Source organism: Cebus imitator, unplaced genomic scaffold (assembly GCF_001604975.1).
Source record: "Cebus imitator isolate Cc_AM_T3 unplaced genomic scaffold, Cebus_imitator-1.0 Scaffold13, whole genome shotgun sequence".
NCBI classification, from domain to species: Eukaryota; Metazoa; Chordata; class Mammalia; order Primates; family Cebidae; genus Cebus; species Cebus imitator.
In genome coordinates this window covers 8,509,963-8,523,080 of record NW_016107328.1, presented here as the reverse complement: position 1 = coordinate 8,523,080, position 13,118 = coordinate 8,509,963, and the positions used below count along the sequence as shown (strand labels likewise).

General features: G+C 50.4%; 1 long non-coding RNA gene across 1 annotated transcript in view; it reads left to right on the top strand.

The window, feature by feature from the left end:
- Positions 1-1,060: 1,060 nt before the first annotated feature.
- LOC108283870 overlaps positions 1,061-13,118 on the top strand; it is a 434,667-nt gene continuing 422,609 nt past the window's right edge. Inside the window, exon 1 of the long non-coding RNA XR_005195792.1 lies at positions 1,061-1,279. This is a non-coding gene — a long non-coding RNA (uncharacterized LOC108283870). The remainder of the gene's footprint in view (positions 1,280-13,118) is intronic.

Genomic DNA, 13,118 nt, shown 5'->3' with positions numbered 1-13,118 from the left:
CAGCACTTTGGGAGGCCAAGGCGGGTGGATCACCTGAGGTCAGGAGGTGGAGACCATCCTGGCCAACATGGTGAAACCCTGTCTCTACTAAAAATACAAAAATTAGCCGGATGTGGTGGCAAGCGCCTGTAATCCCAGCTGCTCCGGAGGCTGAGGCAAGATAATCGCTTGAATCCGGGAGGCGGACGTTGCAGTGAGCCGAGATAGTGCCACTGCACTCCAGCCTGGGTGACAGAGCGAAACTCCGTCTCAAAATAAATAAATAGGCTAAAATAAGCATTGAACTGAACAAAGGCAGCTCTTACATCTGTCCAGTCTCGAGCTTATGCAGAGAGGTCAATGTCATCTTATTCCTTTGGAGGAACTATTGGTCATTTAAAGGACTAATTGAAGGCATTCTGTAGGTCAAGCGTGCCGGAGTGGAGGGGGCTAAGCAGACAGGTGGTCCTCTGCACCGGTCTGCAATTCGGCCCCTGGAAGCAGCGGGAGACGTCGAAGGAGGCGAGAAGGTGCGTGCGCCCCTCAGCAGGCCCGCGGATGCTGGGTGGTACCCAAGGAGGCGCTCAGATCGCTGGAGCTGGAGCTCAGCCGGGGGTCTTTCGCGGGACCCGCACCCACTCCGGAGCATCTTTGGCCCTTCTGTTTCACTGAACTCGCTTTCCTCATCAGGAAAGTGAGGAGACCAATCACCTCCAGGACGGTGTGGGGTGGGGAAGAGGGCGCAGGGAGAGGCTGAGGAATGCGCGGCGCACACGCGAGCTGGCATCACCGGGGATTCCCGCGGGCTCGGTGGGACTCCGGGGCGCTGGCAGCGAGGACCCTCAGCCCAGTCTGGGCCCTTGGCAGCCTCAGTGGCCCAGGCCCGCCCAGCCTCCGCGCGCGGCCCTCTCCTGGGCTGCCGGGAAGCTGGCAGAGGGGCGCATCGGGCAGCGGGCGGGGACCCGGGGACGGCCGGGAGCGCGGGGACCCAGGACGCACGGGGCGGGCCGGGCGGAGCGCGCCTCGCGCCTTCCCCCTCCCCCGCGGCCCGAGCGCGAGCCGCCGTGACGTCACGGGCCACCCGCCAGCCCCGCGCTCCTCCGGGCAGAGCGCGTGTGGCCGCCGAGCACATGGGCCCGCGGGCCGGGCGGGCTCGGGGCGGCCGGGACGAGGAGGGGCGGTGAGGAGCTGTGGGCAAGGATGTGCCCCGGGACCCCCTGCACCTTCCAGTGGATTTCCTTGCGCAAGGGATGTGGTCGGCCCCGGTGACCTGTGGAGACCCGGCCAGATCTGCCCTCCGGTAAGTTCCAATTTTGTCCCCTGCGGTTCTGGAAACTCTCGAGCCTTGGCCTTGGGCAGGGATGCGCTGTGAGGAGTCGGATGGAGGAAAGGGGCTTTCGGAATCCAGTGCGTGTGTGCTAAGCGTGCACCGTCCTCATCACCAGCCTCAAGACTGGAGGCGAGTTTGGGCGTTTGGGGAGGGGGAGGGGAGGGGGATGACACCGAATGGCCCGTGCTTAAAGGCAATTCTGGATTTATGAACTTGATCAAAGGCCTATTAACTAATCGCTAAAAATAGACCCCTCTGCAGTCAGAAGGATTTGGGGCCACGATGTGGTTTGGAGGCCCCTCTGGCGAAACTAGAGGTCTGTGAATGTGTGATCTTGCCTCCATCCTTTGACCATCACTCTCTCCTTCCTCCCACACCCCCTCAGGGCTGGGCGAAGGTGATTTCCAAAAACTGTGTAACTCTGTGTTTTGAGACTTTCTCTGCTTTTGCATCGCCTGTGTGGGTTTGTTGGGTGCTCCTAAACCCTCATCATGGTAATTCTTCTTGGCTGGGCTGTTGATTTAATTAGGTTTGCCTTCTCTGGCTAACGTGCTCTTATTTATGCCAGTGTTTGTGGTTCTCGGTGTAGACTTTCAGGAAGCACAGCCATGAAGCTGCATGTGTCTGTGTGTGGATACCCCATGCATTTTCCCCATGGTTTGCAGGCATGGAAGATTCTTCTGCTCACCCAAGCTCCTGACTTTAGGCCCTTCTAGAACATTAGAAAGGAGAAGAAATCATGTGCAAGGGTTTAGGGACAAGAGGGTGAGATTTTGGTGTTTCTTTTCTGGTCTTAGGTTTTCCAGACAGAGGCTGTTAGGCCAGCTCTCTCCCACTCCACCACTGTGTGAATCCTGGCTACTGGGGTTATTTCCTTGCTGCGAGAAAAAACCCTAGAGAAATGTGTTTGTGTGTGGTGGGTGGGCGGGGGCCCTGAGGATGCAGGGACCGTGTCTGCTGTGTTGTCTAAGATGTTGCAGACCTATTTTGCATACTGGCAGCGACAAGTTGAGACTTGTTCAACTTGACACAGTCCTGTGGTCACGGCGAATCTTTCTAAAGCTCTCATCAGTCAAGAAGAGGGTTGTATCATTCCTCAGAACCCTGAGTGGAACTTTCTAAAGGATTTATTAGGAGAAAGGCCTTCACGGAAGCTGCAGGACAAACACAGAATCCATGTGTGGAAGAAACCTCGTGGCCTGGTCTCTATTATTTGAGACGAGCTACATCTTGGAGGTGAGGACATGCCTCGTGATCTAAAGCTTCGGCACAAGAGCCCAACTGGAATTCCATTTATAGGTACGACGATGGAAAGGCAGGGTGGCTCCACCGTGGGGTGTATGCTGTGCCCACTGATTGCGCAGAGGGGATTTGTTAAGTGATTATGCGGTCGTTTTGCCTGGTTTATTCTTGTTGCCTTATCTACCTTGAGTGCAGAATTTTTTGCATAAACTGGCTTCTCTTGAAAAATAGAAGAAATCCATTTTTTTTTTTTTTTTCAGATTAACTTTCTTTTTCCTCTCTCTTAACACCACCCCAACCCCCGACCCCCGACACCTCCATGTTGTGTGTTTCTGCACTGGAAATAGGGAGTTCTTCTCTCTGTTCTGACATGTCTGACCCCCACTGGTTTATATGATTGCTGGTCTAAAAACCTGGTGAATTCTCACTGCCCACATCAAATCAGCTCCCTGTTCTTGAGGGTTTTTTTCCACCGCCTGAGCGGTAGGCAGGAACTCTGGCTGGGCTTCAGAGCCTGTGTTTGCCATGCCTGGGCCTTCTGCCTGCCCAAGATGGACACGTTTCTCCGGCAGCTCAGTCAAGCGATCTCCTGGACCGTAAGACACCCTGTTCTTTCCTTCTGTTTGTGTGAATGTCCCTGCATTTGGGCAGACCATTGGCAGATTATCTGGGGGAAGAGGAAGACCTTGGATAGATCTCCTAACCTCGTGATCTGCCCGTCTTGGCCTCCCATAGTTGCTGGTCCACGTTCTCTGGAGAGACAGTGGCAGGCCCGCGGATGGCTGTCCTTTGCTATGTGTTTTATATATCAGGTGGCCCTCTGGATGTGTGGGTTTTTTATTTTGCATTTCCTTCATTCCTTTCTTCCTTTCCTTTCTCCTTTCCTTTCCTTTCCTCTTTCCTTTCTTTCCTTTCTCAGAGTCTTGCTTTGTCACCCATGCTGGAGTGCAGTGGCTTGATCTTGGCTCACGGCAACCTCTGCCTCCTGGGTTCAAGGGATTCTGCTTCAGCCTCCCGAGTAGCTGGCCATGCCACCACGCATGGCCAATTTTTTGTATTTTAGTAGAGACGGGGTGTCACTATGCTAACCAGGATGGTCTCGATCCCCTGACCTCGTGATCTGCCCACCTTGGCCTCCCAAAGTACTGGGATTACAGGCATGAGCCACATTTCCCTTCATACTTGGCTGCAGACATGACATCTCCTTGTTCTCTTGTTTTGTTTTTTGTTGTTTCTGGACGCTGATTCTCTTTAAGGGATCAGGACTACACCGCACTCCCCAACTTATATTCCCAGTGTCTGTGGTGGGACATTGACCCAGGGTGGGAACAGAGCGACAATCTGGAATCATTTGACCATTGAGTCCTGTGGACAGTCGCTTCAAATATCATCCCTAGAGAGTCTCAGAAATTCAAGGCCTTGGGCCGGGAGCGATGGCTCATGCCTGTAATCCCAGCACTTTGTGAGGTCAAGGCAGGTGGATCATGAGGTCAGGCGTTCAAGACCAGCCTGACCAACATGGTGAAACCCTGTCTCTATTAAAAATACAAAAATTAGCAGGGCGTCGTGGCACACGCTTGTTATTCTAGCTACTTGGGAGGCTGAGGCAGGAGAATTGCCCGAACTAGGTAGGCGGAGGTTGCATTGAGCTGAGATCACATCACTGCACTCCAGCATGGGCGACAGAGTGAGACCCCATCTCAAAAAGAAAAAAATAAAAGCGGCTAGGCGTGGTGGCTTATGCCTGTAATCCCAGCACCTTGGGAGGCCAAGGCAGGTGGATCACCTGAGGTCTGGAGTCACCAACATGGAGACCAGCCTGACCAACATGGAGAAATCCCATCTCTACTAAAAATACAAAAAATTAGCTGGGTGTGCTGAGGGATGCCTGTAGTCCCAGTTACTCGGGATTCCGAGGCAGGAGAATCACTTGAACTCCGGAGGCGGAGGTTGCGGTGAGCCGAGATCTCGCCATTGTACTCCAGCCTGGGCAACAAGAGTGAGACTCCGTCTCAAAAAGAAAAAAAAAAAAAGAAAGAGAAATTCATGGCCATTTGGAATGCTGTCAAAATGGGTCCTTTGGCAGGACCCCCCTTTTCTCTTCTGTTTTCTGGCGTCAAGTAATCTAAGAAACTAATAACAGTAATAATAATTAATAATAACAACAATAGTGCAGGTAAAACATGGATATTGTTTATCACGCAAAGCCTGTTCTTCACCTTCTACTCACTACAGCTCCATGAGGCACTTAGAATAAAATGTCTAGCAATGGTAGAGTTCTTGTTGCGGTACGGGCTTGGTTCTAACACTTCAAATTATATGATCTCATTTAACTTTCCTGTAAAATAGGATTATTATTATTGTGATTTTGCGGATGAGGAACCCACAGCCCAGAGAGGTTAAAAATATCCTCCCGGGTCACACAGCTTGGGAGTGGCAGAGCTGTAGGGATTTGGACCATGGTTTTCTGATTTCCTAGTGCGACTTTCAGAAGTTAGAGGTTAGTGAGATTAAGAACAAGAGAAGGGGCCGGGCAGGGTGGTTTATGCCTGTAATCCCAACACTTTGGGAGGCCGAGGTGGGTGGATCACCTGAGGTCAGGAGTTTGAGACCAGCCTGGCCAACATGGTGAAACCCTGTCTCTACTAGTAATACAAACAATTAGCCAGGCATGGTGGTGGGCGCCTGTAATCCCAGCTACTCGGGAGGCTGAGGCAGGAGAATCGTTTGAACCTGGAAGGTGGAGGCTGTGGTTAGCCAAGATCACGCTATTGCACTCCAGCCTGGGCAACAAGAGTGAAATTCTGTCTCAAAAAAAAAAAAAAAAAAAAAAAAAAAGGGGAACAAGCAAAGGGTACCCCTTGGCCTTGAGCAGGAGGACAGAATGTGTCCTCCTCAGGCACGAACTTCAGAAACCTGAACATCCTGCATGAAGATACCTCGTGCTCTAGCTGCTGGCCTTTTCTGTAGCCATGGAGGAGGCAGAGACAAAGGGGCCAAGAGGCCTTAAGTGAGGGCTGACGTCCTGGAAAGTTCTGGGCTGTGGGTGTGGGCAGGAGCCTCTTGGCTGGGTGCGATGGCTCACACCTGTAATCCCAATACTTTGGGAGGCCAAGGCAGGCAGATCACCTGAGGTCAGGAGTTCAAGGCCAGCCTGGCCAACATGGTGAAACCCTGTCTCTACTAAAAATAAAAAAAAAAAAAGAGAGAGAGAGAGAAAATCAGCCTGGCTTGGTGGCACATGCCTGTAGTCCCAGCTACTCGGGAGGCTGAGGCAGGAGGATCTCTTGAACCCACGAGGCAGAGGTTGCAGTGAGCTGAGATTGCCATTGCACTTAAGACTGGGAGATAGAGTAAGACTTCGTCTCCAAAAAAAAAAGCCAAACCAAACAAGCCTCAGTCTTGGTACAAAATCTATAATCATTAGCAAGAGGCTGCAATCAGGCATACCACTTGACTTTGTGACCAAAACTAGGTTTCAGGATTTAATTATTATCAACCTTCACTGTGGATGGGAGATTTGAGCTCTTTTTTTTTTTTTTTTTTGAGTGGAATCTTGCTCAGTTGCCTAGGCTGGAGTGCAGTGGCGCTATCTTGGCTCACTGCAGCCTCCGCCTCCAAGGTTCAAGCAGTGTTCTGCCTCAGCCTCCCAAGTAGCTGGGACTATAGGCACATGCCACCATGCCCAGCTAATTTTTTGTATTTTAGTAGAGATGAGTTTTCACCATGTTGGCCAGGATGGTCTTGATCTCCTGACCTGGTGATCCTCCTGCCTCGGCCTCCCAAAGTGCTGGGATTACAGGCGTGAGCCACCGCACCTGGTGAGATTGAACTCTTTTAGCCATGATCTCTGCCTCCTCTTCATCCTCCAACAATGTCTTCTAAGTACCCACCTCTATCTTGGGCGTGTTTAGGTGTTGTAAAGTCGTGGTGGCCCCTCTCCCAGCCCTGTCATTAAAAACAAAAACAATGTCAGGCCATAAAACACAGGACTTATATACATGATGTGGAAATGGTCTCATTCATTTTTTAATTGCAAAATTCCAAATTGTCTGTTTTTTTTTTCTTCCTCCTTTCTTCTTTTTATTTATTTTTTTTTTGGTGGGGAGGCATGTGGTATTGTTTTGTTTATCTGCCCCTTTATTATTGTCGACTGTGAAATTCTTGAGAACAGGGGCATCTAAGTGCCCCAAACAGCCCTGGTACTTTGCTGAATCAGGTGACTGTCAAGAACCACTGTTTCAGCCTGGCATGGTGGCTCGTGTCTATAATTTTTGCACTTTGAGAGGCTGAGGCAGGAGGATTGCTTGAGCCCAGGAGTTTGAGACCATCCCGGGCAACAGAGTGAGACCCTGTCTCTGTAAAAAATAGTAAAATAAGAATGAATTAATAAAGAACTCTTTGTCTAGGAAACAAGAAGCAACACAGTCTACCGTCATTATATATGTTTTTTTAATTTGGAGATGGAGTTTCGCTTTTGTCGCCCAGGCTGGAGTGCAATGGTGCGATCTCCGCTCACCGCAACCTCTGCCTCCCAGGTTCAAGTAATTCTCCTGCCTCAGCATGGCGAGTAGCTGGGATTACAGGCATGTGCCATCATGCTCGGCTAATTTTGTATTTTTAGTAGATACAGAGTTTCTCCGTGTTGGTCAGGCTGGTCTCGAACTCCTGACCTCAGGTAATCCGCCCATCTTAGCCTCCCAAAGTGCTAGGATTACAGGGATGAGCCACTGCATCTGGCCTAGTCATTATCTTTTTGGATGTGAGACAGATTGGCATGGTGGGAAGTGGGGGTTTCTCTACAGGGGCTTGTCTGTAGGGAAAGTGCGCTGATGAAAAAGAAGGAAAGCAGTCCAGGTGCAGTGGCTCACGCCTGTAATTCCAGCACTCTGGGAGGCTGAAGCCGGTGGATCACGAGGTTAGGACATCGAGACCAGCCTGACCAAAATGGTGAAACCTGGTCTCTACTAAAAATACAAAAATTAGCTGGGCATGGTGTCATGTGTCTGTAATCCCAGCTACTTGGGGGGCCAAGGCAAGAAAATCGCTTGAACCAGGGAGTCCGAGGTTGTAGTGAGCCGAGATCGTGCCACTGTACTCCAGCCTGGTGACAGAGCAAGACTCCGTCCCGGCCCTCCCCACCCCCCAAAAAAGAAGGAAAACAGATAGTAGCAGGAGGCACTGGGGATGTCTCAGAAAGTCGAGGAGTGTAGATCTGGTTACTTTTGGCAAGTTACTTCTCTAAACTTCAGTTTCCTCATCTATAAAATGGGTTGCTGTGATGATGAAACATGATAAGCAGAATGTGTCTGGCAGAGGACCTGGGCTCATTGTGAACACACAGTAAAAGTCAGCTAATATTATTACTGTTCCAATTATTGAGCTTTATTACTTCCTGTGGCTGCATGAAGTGGTGGTTTCTGAAGACAAAGGCAACATTCTAGTTTCCTAGATCTTAAGATGGCAGTGACTTCACTCTAATTCTTTGCAAGCATCAGAAACAAACCCTGGCTTATACAAGTAAGAAATAGATAAGAAAGTAAGGAAAGCTGCAGAAGTGGGTCTCGCATGTCAGTCTGCGTCCGCGAGTTATTTCAGCTCACTGTGACTCCATTTCCTCAGCTGCTGAGCAGGGGAAGAGAATCGCTTCTCCCTCCCAGGGATGGTGCACAGCACTTAGCAGAACCCTTAGCACAGAGGAAGTAAGCCCGTAAGTAAAACATTTGAGTAAAGCAATTATTATTCATTATTTTTCAGGGCTCTTTTTTCTGGTGCATTAGCCCTCACATTGGCTACTTGCTTCAAGACTGATGGATGCAGTTCATTTCCTGAGCAGTTGCTGTATGCCTGGCACTGTTTTAGCTGCTGGAGATTCATCAAGGAGCAAAAGAAACAAAAATCCCTGCCCTCCTGGAGCTCTGTCCTAGTGGAAGCCACACAGTAGTGGGGCAGGCTGGTCCCCAGAGACAATTGCGGGAATAGATGAAGGCAGTGCAGGAAAAAACTGACTCTAGTGCAAAGTCACCCTGGCCCCATTGTGTTACAGGAAAGTGCAGGCTCCAGCATATTGTAGTTACTATGTAGTGGTGGTTGCTATGTTTATTATTATTATATTATTTTCCTCCCTCATGAAACAGTAGCCCCCCGGCTGAGCATACTCTCACCTGTAATCCCAGCACTTTGGGAGGCTGAGGTGGGCAGATCACAAAGTCAAGAGATTGAGACCATCCTGGCCAACGTGGTGAAACCCCATCGCTACTAAAAATACAAGAATTAGCTGGGCGTGGTAGCATGCCCCTGTAGTCACAGCTACTCGGGAGACTGAGGAAGGAGATTTTCTTGAACCTGGGAGGCGGAGGTTGCAGTGAGCCGAGATTGCACCACTGCACTCTAGCCTGGCAACAGAACGAGACTCTGCTGCCCCCCACCCCCAAAAAAATAACCAGCAGCCTCCCTTTCTTCCATTACCGTTCCTGAGTTATCTTTTTCTCAACAGTTCTTATCTTCCTAGTACATATGGCAATATGTCTCCCTTCTCCCACTAAATTGTAAGCCATTCATTCCTCCAGCATATACGTGTCGTGTGTCTACTCTGTGCCAGCCATGGATGTAGGTGCTGGGGATGCATAAAGGAAGAAAAAGGACAGATTTTCATTCTAGAGCTTAGGTTACAGCTGGCTTAGACAGATAAGGAACAGCAGACATAATAAAGAAGGATATGAATTGTGTATTCAAGAATACGAGGTGCGGTGGGAACAGGCAGAGGAGGGCCGGTGTCTGGAGGGCTGGGGCGTGGTGCTGCATGGTTAAGTTGGCCGGTCAGAGTCAGGGCAGGCTCCATGGAGGAGCTGACGTTAGCCTCCACCTGAAGGAAGGGATGGTTGGGGGTCTCGGGCTCTGGGAAGAGCTAGGACAGAGGTGGAGGCAGCAGTGAGCCCGTGGGGGTGAGAAGCAGCCAGGAGAAGCTGGCGTGAGCAAAGAGAGAGCAGGAGAAGTAGGAGAACCCTAGCAGCAGGCAGTGTGGAGCCTCACAGAAAACCTGCAGGATGCCACAGAGTGTGTCTTTTACTCTGTAAAATGGGGAGCCCTTGCAGTATTTTTATTTATTTATTTATTTATTTTTAAGAGACAGGGTCTCACTAGGTTGCCCAGGCTGGAGTGCAGTGGCTATTCTCAGGCGCGATCCCTTTACTGATCAGCATGGGAGTTTTGACCTGCTCCATTTCCCACCTGGGCCAGTTCACTCCTTCTTAGGCAACCTGGTGGTCCCCCGCTCCCGGGAGATCACCATATTGATGCCAAATTTAGTGCAGACAACCCATCGGCATAGTGCACTGCAGCCCAGATCTCCTGGACTCAAGCGATCCTCTAGCCTCAGCCTCTTGAGTAGCTGGGACTGCAGGCGTCGTGCCTGGTGTATTTTGCTTTTGAGACAGAGTCTTGCTGTTGCCCAGGCTTGAGTGCGGTGGGGCAATCTTGGCTGACTGCAACCTCCACCTCCTGGGTTTAAGTGATTCTTGTGCCTCAGCCTCCTGAGTAGCTGGGATTACAGGTGTGTGCCACCACACCTGGTTAATGTTTTTATTTTTGTAGAGATGGGCTTTTGCCATGTTGTCCAGGCTGGTCTTGAACTCCTGACCTCAAGTGATTCGCCCGCCTCAGCCTCCCAAAGTGTTGGGATTATAGGCGTTAGCCAATGCTATAAGTTAGCCTGGCTTCCTTGCAGTGTTTTAAAAAGGAAACTAATTTGATCTGACTTAGCTTTTGAAACGGTCAGTCTGGCTGCTGTGTTGAGAAGAAACTAAATCAGGGTCAGGAGCTAGAGCACCAGGACAAACATGCATAGGATGTAAGTGCCGAGGCCAGGCTGGCAGTGGTGGACTGGGGCTGCAGGAGTAGACTTCTAGCCTTCTAGGCTGTTCGCTGTTGTATCCCCAGCATTAGTTTTTTGGTTTTTTTTTTTGAGACAGAGTCTTGCTCTGTCGCCCAGGCTGGAGTGCAGTGGCACGATCTTGCCTTACTGCAATCTCCGCCATTCAGGTTCAAGTGATTCTCCTGCCTCCGCCTCCTGAGTAGCTGGGATTATAGGGGCGTGCCACCACGCCTGGCTAATTTTTGTATTTTTAGTACAGATGGGGTTTTACCATGTTGGTCAGGCTGGCCTTGAACACCTGACCTCGTGATCCGCCCGCCTCGGCCTCCCAAAGTGCTGGGATTACAGGTGTGAGCCACTGCGCCCGGCTATCCCCAGCATCTTAAACTGAGCTCTCCATACGGTAGGTGCGAGCCCTATATGGGTATTGAGCACTTAAAAGGAAATTGAGATGTAATGTATGTGTTAAATGCACATTGAATTTCAAAGACTTAATGAGAAGGAAGAGTAAGATATTTCTTTCTTTCTTTTTTTTTATTGAGATGGAGTCTCACCTGTTGCCCAAGCTGGAGTGCAGTGGCACGATCTTGGCTCATTGCAACCTCCGCCTCCCAGGTTCAAGCGATTCTTCTGCCTCAGCCTCCCAAGTAGCTGAGATGACAGGCACACACCACCACGCCTGGCTGATTTTGTATTTTTAGTAGAGATGGGTTTCCCTATGCTGGCCAGGCTAGTCTCAAACTCCTGACCTCAGGTAATCCCCCAACTCAGTGGGATTACAGGCTTGAGGCACCGCGACCAGCCTGTTTATTTATTTGAGATAGGGACTCACTCTGTCACCCAGGCTGGAATGCAGTGGTATGATCATAGATCATTACAGCCTTGACCTCCTGGGCTCAGGTGATCCTCCCACCTCAGCCTCCTGGGCAGCTGGGACCACAGGTCTGTGTCACCATGCCCAGATGATTTTTGTAATTTTGGTGGAGCTGGGGTCTCCCTGTGTTGCCCAGGCTTTCTTGAACTCTTGGGCTCCAGCAATCTGCCTGCCTCAGCCTCCTACGGTGATAGGATTACAGACCTGAGCCACGGTGCTCTGCCAGGATATCTCATTAACCAATTAATTCCTTGATGTTAATTATATATTGAACTGATATAGTTTTGGATATATTGGGTTAAATACAAATTGGATTAATATTATTAAAATTAATTTCACCTGTTTGTTCTAACTTTATGATTACTAGAAAATCTAAAATTACATGTGGCTTGAATCACATTTTCACTGGCTAGAACGATGCCTTGGACAAAGTTGGCGTTTACTGAATTGAATGTGTGGGTGAGGCACAGGGGTTCTATTGTGAATGAGAAACCATCCCTGTCTTCTGGAAGCTTCCAGGGTGGGAGGGAGGCACAGTGCAGATGTAAAAGCACGAAGAGAAAGAAGGCAGGTTGAAGTGGGACTGCAGCCAACCAGGCCTGCCGAAGCTCAGAAAGTGGAAGAGCCTCGCCCAGCAAGAAAGGAAGAGGATGGGGTGTTGGGTCTCAGCCTGGGCCTTGGTGACAGCAGTGGGCTGGCAATGCAGAGGTTTGAGGCCTTGGACTGCAAGTCCTCTAAGGTGGCCGGTAGTGTGGGTGGAGGTGGAAAAGGCAGGTGAGGCGGCCGGGGCGGGGGTGGGGGGGGAAGGGGAAGGGGGAGAGAGGGGGTGAGGGGCAGGATACCCTGGGGAGCCTGAATGACCAGGCATAAGTGATTTCAAATGGGTCCTGTGAACTGAGCACTTTTAAAGGATTGTCAGCAAGGAGTAACTTCCCAGATATACATCTAGAAAGATGACAAACTCGGCCAGGTGCAGCGGCTCACACCTGTAATCCCAGCACTTTGGGAGGCTGAGGTGGGTGGATCACAAGGTCAGGAGATCGAGACCATCCTGGCTAACATGGTGAAACCCCATCTCTACTAAAAATACAAAAAAATTAGCCAGGCATGGTGGCATACGCCTGTAGTCCCAGCTTCTCCAGAGGCTGAGGCAGGAGAATCACTTGAACCTGGGAGACAGAGGTTGGGCTGAGCCGAGATTGCGCCACTGAACTCCAGCCTGGGTAACAAGATCGAAACTCCATCTCAAGAAAAAAAAAAATACAAAAATTAGCTGGGCGTGGTGGTGTGTACCTATAATCCTATCTACTTGGGAGGCTGAGGCAGGAGAATTGCTTGAACCCGGGAGGCAGAGGTTGCGATGAGCCAAGAGTGTGCCATTGCACTCTAGCTGGGCGACAAAGAGAGACTTCATCTCAAAAAATAAAAATAAAAATAACATTTCTTGCTGTCAGTGGCTCACGCCTGTAATCCCAGCACTTTGGGAGGCCAAGGTGGGTGGATCACAAGGTCAGGAGTTCGAGACCAGCATGGCCAACGTGATGAAACCCAGTGTCTACTAAAAATATAGAAGTTGGCTAGGCGTGGTGGCGTGAGCCTGTAATCTCAGCTACTCAGGAGGCAGAGGCAGGAGAATCTCTTGAAACCTGAAGGTAGAGGTTGAAGTGACCAGAGATCCCGCCACTGCACTCCAGCCTGGGCAACAAGAGTGAAACTCTGACTCAAAAATAATAATAATAGTCGGCCGGGCGCGGTGGCTCAAGCCTGTAATCCCAGCACTGTGGGAGGCCGAGGCGGGTGGATCACGAGGTCAAGAGATC